Below are 6,382 nucleotides of genomic sequence, written 5' to 3'. Positions count from 1 at the left end.
TAATTTTGCCCAACACATATCTTCATATTTTATCTTTTTAGTGGATAATCAAAATGTGCTTCTTTCCTTAGTACGTGACACCAGCATATGGAGACTTAGAATAGACTAAAGTAGTACCTAAAATTCATCTGAAAAATATTTTTTCAGTTCTACATATGTATCACGCAGTTCATAAGAAAACTGAATGCTGTTTTTTTCTATTTGGTGTCTTGCAGGTATATCTTTCAAAACATTATGATTCGTTTATAACTATTTTAGCATTTGTTCTTACCAAGTTCAAATGTGGAAGCATCTTCTGTATCTAAGAGATGTTGCCGTCATGGTAGCCATGGCAGGTTTTAAGGCTGCACTTATCTTCTATGACAGAATAGTACTCACTAAATTGAAAACAACGTCATTTGCAGTTTAGTTTTTGACAAAACAAATCGTATGTGTTACATACCAGGAACATGTGCAAACTTAGAAAGTAGATGCACGTTTCAAGGAATAGGTAAGTGTGGGAAAACAGAGAAAAGAGGCAATTTGTATACTTTCATATGTTTAGCTGTATAGAAATAATTACAATTGTATATTTAACTCTGCATGTCAAAAGGTTTTGAGGTTGTTGTGGCGGGCAGACGTAGTTTACCAAGGGAAACGTCCGGAACAATGACTCCGGAACAACAACTTACGTTGTTAACGCAAGCTGAACCACACTTGCGTTAACAACGACTCCCTTTTTCTCTGCTTTAACCACGCATGTGCTAAACAACGCACATGCGTGGTTAAGGCAGAGAAAAAGAGAGTCAGCATCAGGAGAGGACGTGGTCAGGCAAGTGGGACTGGGGCGGGGTTGGGGGCCAGTTTTTAGGGATGGTGTGGATTAAGGGCTTGGGGTGGGGAGGTTGGGGTTCTTTGGTTTTTGTAGGGGCAGGGTGGGGGGATCGGGGTAGTTCTGTTTTTTAGGGCCGGGGGATCGGGGCAGTTCTGTTTTTTGGGGTGGGGGGATCTGCTTTTAGGTTTGGGGTCGGAGTAGTTTTTTTGGGGTGGGAGGGGTTGGGGTACTTTTGTTTTTGTGGGTGGGGTGGGGGATCGGGGTAGTTTGGTTTTTGGGTTTGGGGGATCGGGGTAGTTTGGTTTTTGGGTGGGGGATCAGGTTAGTTTGGTTTTTGGGGGTGAAGGGGATTGGGGTAGCTTCATTTTTGGGGGTGAGGGGGATTGGGGTACTTTTGGTTTTGGGGGTGGGGTAGTTTTGTTTTTTGGGGTGAGGAATCGGGGTAATTCGATTTTTAGGGGGGGTGGAGGGATCGGGGTACTTTTGTTTTTAGGGGTGGGTGGGGGGATCGGGGTAGTTTTGTTTTTAGGGGTGGGGGATCAGGCTAGTTTGGTTTTTGGGGGTGGGGTGAGGGGGTCAGGGTAGTTTGGTTTTTTGGGGGTTGGGGATCAGGGTGCTTTTGTTTTTAGGGGTGGGGTGGGGGGATCGGGGTAGTTTGGTTTTTGGGGTTGGAGTGGGTGAATCAGGGCAGTTATTTTTAGGGGCAAGTTGGGGTAGTTTTGTTTTTAGGGGTGGGGTGGAGGGGCTGGGGTAGTTTTGTTTTGGGTGGCGGGGTGGGGGGTCGGTTGTTTTTAGGGTGGGTGGAGGAGGTCAGGGAAGGTTTTAGGGCTCAGGGTGGGTGGGAGGTATCCGGGGTAGTTTTGTTTTAGGGGTGGAGGGTTGGGTAGTTTTAGTATTAGGGGTGGGGTACTTCTGGGCATTAGGGCAGGTGGGGAGGTAGCATGCTGGAATCACACATGTGTTCCACACATGCCTTTACTAGGCATACTTTTACAATGAAATTTTTTTGTAAAGGCATGCATGGTAAAGGCATTTGTGATAACAACGCAGTCGTTATTCTGACCGTGTTGCTCAGGCATGTGTGGTTCCAGCATTCGTTGTTCCATCATACATTCATTTACCAATAAAAACACACATATGGGCATCCTACACTCATGAAAATGTTTTTATTTCTTCAAAAAAGTGAATTGTAACTTAATTTATACTGTGCAGGCTTGAAATGGCATACGTAAAGTTCTCTTTAGAGTTTACAGTGTTCCAAATAGACTGTCTCCTTGAGATAGTAAAGTGTTTGTAGACAGCCTAATCAGGGTGAAGCTGTGATACCCAGTCACTGCAAGAAACAAGAATGCATTTCAAAGTCGTGTTGTCAGGTTCTTCACTTGCATGAGACAGCAGGGAGACACCAGGCAGAGATTATCGCATCAGCAAATCTATAGACTGAGCCATCAGTCTCCCAGCCCCCAGCTACTGACCTCGGGGAAAGCCTACTTTTAAAGGCACTTAACCTGTTTTGAGAACGAAGTAATTTTGGTGGGTGTTTCAGCCCAGAAAGTTGGGGTGAAGTGAGATTAGTTACCAACATGTAGGATGAGTTTGGAAATTTGACTGTCATTTTAGAGGGCATCTTAACAAAGGTTTTGCATCAAAAATATAGTGCCGGCTTGCACCATTCCAGGATGCCAGCCGGGCGCCAAATTTATGGAATGGCGCAATCCGGCGCAAAGGGTGGGCTAGCATAAAAAAAAAATGAAGTAATACGGGTTGGGGTGGCGGTATGGGAGAAGGGGGTTTTGCACCCAGAAAATGATGTTAGGCTGGTTAGAGGCAAAAAAAAATGCCTCTAACCAGCCTACCGTAATTTTCTTATGCAAAACCATCCACCCTGTGCCATGCAGGGGGCCCCAAGATGGGCCCCCGATAGCACTTTAATGAAAAAGAAAAAATACTTACCTATACTTACCCTACTTACTTGGGATGGGGTTCCCCCATCCTCTGGTATCCCTCTGGTGGGGGTGTTCCTGGGGCTTGAGGAGGGCACCTGTGGACACATTCCATGGTGGTTGACTATTGAAATGGGTCCCGTAACACGTGGTCTGACCCAGGCGTTAAATAATGGAGGAAAGTAAGTTTTGCACCATTATTTAGCCCCTCCTCCCACTTGCATCATTTTAGCACGGGTGGATAAATATGGGCCTATGGGGTTAGCAAAATTAACATACTCATGAAACGTTCATCCAAGCTGTTAGCCTGAGGCCAAAGATGTGTGCTTTTCTGATGCCATACATTAAGCAGATTGAGAAAGTCTATGAATTCTCTGCTATTAAAAGGTGGGCCATTGTCATTTTTCAAACTTTTAGGAATGACTCACATCACAAAGATGCCATTTAATCTCTCAACAACTCTGGCCTCAGTGACAGACGATAGATCAACAAATGGGAAGCAATGGTATTTTGTCACAATCACTATCAGGTGATATCCATTGTCATGTGGAGCAAAAAAGCCAACTGCATTTCTTTCGAAGAAAATCGGATAAGGGGAACCGGAGATATGAATTTTTAAAGAATTATTGTTTTTTTAGCGTCTAGAAACAAAAAGCGCCAATCGGGTCATCTGGTTGCACCTCGACCGGGGCAAAGTCAAAGTTTAAGGCCGACCGCAATGGAGCCCTGCTCGGCTACAGGCCGCGGGAGGCCTCGGTTAAAAGTTTACCTTCACACTAAGGGGGTCATTAGAATATTGGCGGTATAAGGCGCTTACCGCCGCGCAGAAGACCGCCAACACACCGCCGCGGCGGCAGGAGCCCGCCACAGCTATTATGACACACATCATGGAATCCGCCGAAATTCAGACACCCACACAATACCGCCACACCAAAGGTCAGCGATAAACATGCGGAAACAAATCCTCCACCTCCAAGCCAACAGAAACACGCCCATCCTTTACGACCCACGAATCCACGCGGCGGTCTTTCAACCGCGGTATTTGGCTCACAGGTACAGTACACATACATAGCCAGGAAGATGGAACTATGGCAAAGAATAGTCGACAGGATCAACGCTGTGGGACAGCACCCAAGAAATAGGGAGGACATCAGGAAGAGGTGGAACGACCTATGGGGGAAGGTGCGTTCCACGGTATCCAGGCACCACATCGCGGTACAGCGGACTGGCGGCGGACCCCCACCCCCTCCCCCACAACTAACAACATGGGAGGAGCAAGTCTTGTCCATCCTGCATCCTGAGGGCCTCGCAGGAGTCGTTGGAGGAACGGACACTGGTAAGTCTAATCTTCACTATCATATCCCCCACCCTACCTGCATGCTATCACACACCCCCACCCTCACACCCTCCCCTATCACCCTAACTCCTCACTAATCTACCCATAACACAAACCACCCATCCCAACCCCAAGAAGTGCATGACACAACTAAGCATGGACACCCATCACTAAAGCATGCCCACTGCACATACCCACAACACCCCACAAACATCACCACACAAGCCCCCTCACAGGAATGCCTGCACTGGGGTTCACGCACACCCAACCATTGCACACCATGAAACACACACATGCAATAATCATGTACTTATACCCCCGCAGGAACCCGAAGGAACGTCACCATACCAGAGGGTCCAGACAACACCACTCCACCCCCAGAAGAGGCCCACAGTGACGACAGCAGCTCTGCCCTACTGGATCTTGATGACCAGCCCGGACCATTGTGGGCCTCAGGACAGTCGGTTGCCCTTGCCCAGCCACAGCCCAACACCGAGCTTACACCCTCTGGTAACACCAGCACAGCACCCACCCAGCGGTCCCATACCTCCCTACCCAGGACAGGTCAATCAGCGGTGTGTCCACCACTACAGGGCACCCAGGCTAACCCACCACCCCAACAACAACAGGGACCTGGGGGCAGTGGTAGTGGGCACACGGTCAAGGGGACGGAGGCACAGGAACACCGGGGAACTGGGAGGGCTGCTGTGCGACAGAGGGAGGACAGGCCAAGGGAACCTACTCTCAACGAGGCCCTATCCTCCATCATGGGAGCATACCACCACTCCCAGGAGACGATGGCAACAGTCCTGGACAAGTTGCAGGAGACCCTGCGTCTGCAGGAGGAGCAGTATTTGGGGTTCAGGGAGGAGCTCAGGACCATCGGCTCTGCCCTGGGCACCATCGTAGGGGTGCTGACGGACATTCAAAAGACCTTGAGGGACACCGTGGCACTCCAAGGGGCCCCTGACACTAGCCAGGACGATGAAATGCCCACCACATCCGCCGGCGCTAGTGGACAGGACGCCCCGCCACAGGACCAACACACCAGCACCCCACCCCCTGCAGACGGACAACCACCACGAAAGCGGGCCCTGAGATCCAGGAACAGGACAGAGCAAGATGGCAAGACCCCCGCCAGGAAATGAGACCACCCTGATTGTCCCCCCACTGTCCCACTTTGTTACCCTATCCAGCTTGGAACTGCCCCAGCTCCACTTCCAATGGCCAGATGTGCAATGTACCTGTGAGACTAATAGACTGGACTCTGCCATGGACATTCTTCCACCATGACCTCTCCCCATTTCACAACCCCCCTACATTTTTATGCACTTCAATAAACACCCTTGAAACCTCAATAATATTGGAGTCAGTCAATGATTGTGAACTTTGTATTGTCAATTACAGTGTTAAAAAAGGTTACCCATTGGAAGGTCAACATACCAATGTCACACATCACAAGCCTTTCAAGGGTGCAAGCTGTTGACACGTAGGTTACCACATTTAATGAAACTGAAATGGAAGTGGACAACTCAGTTACCAAATAGGGAGTGAAATGTAGGTACAGGATAGAGATAGACGTGTGAAATGTAATATAATGTGAAACATGAAATTGTACTCACCTGTGTCTCATTGAAAATATTGCTGTATGACTGACTCCCTGTTGTCGTTTTCATCTTCATCAGCTACATCCTCATCACTGTCCACAGGCTCCACAGGCTCAACCGCTGCAACAACACCGTCATCTGGATCATCCTCCTGCAGAAAAGGCACCTGGCGTCGCAATGCCAAGTTATGGAGCATGGAGCAGGCGATGATGATGTTGCACACCTTCTTCAGTGAGTAGAATAGGGACCCACCTGACATATGGAGGCACCTGAACCTGGCCTTCAGGAGGCCGAAGGTCCGCTCGATCACCCTCCTAGTCTGCCCATGGGCCTCATTGTAGCGTTCCTCTGCCCTGGTCCTGGGATTCCTCACTGGGGTCAGTAGCCAGGACAGGTTGGGGTAACCAGAGTCCCCCAATAGCCATACACGGTGCCTCTGGAGTTCACCCATCATATCAGGGATGCTGCTATTCCTCAGGATGTAGGCGTCATGCACTGAGCCAGGGAACATTGCATTTACCTGCGAGATGTACTGGTCTGCCAAACAGACCATCTGGACATTCATGGAATGATAACTCTTCGTGTTCCTGTACACCTGTTCATTCCTGCAGGGGGGACCAGAGCTACAATGGTCCCATCAATGGCACCTATGACGTTGGGGATATGTCCAAGGGCATAGAAG

Source organism: Pleurodeles waltl, chromosome 6 (genome assembly GCF_031143425.1).
Source record: "Pleurodeles waltl isolate 20211129_DDA chromosome 6, aPleWal1.hap1.20221129, whole genome shotgun sequence".
NCBI lineage: Eukaryota > Metazoa > Chordata > Amphibia > Caudata > Salamandridae > Pleurodeles > Pleurodeles waltl.
This window is presented reverse-complemented; position numbering follows the sequence as displayed.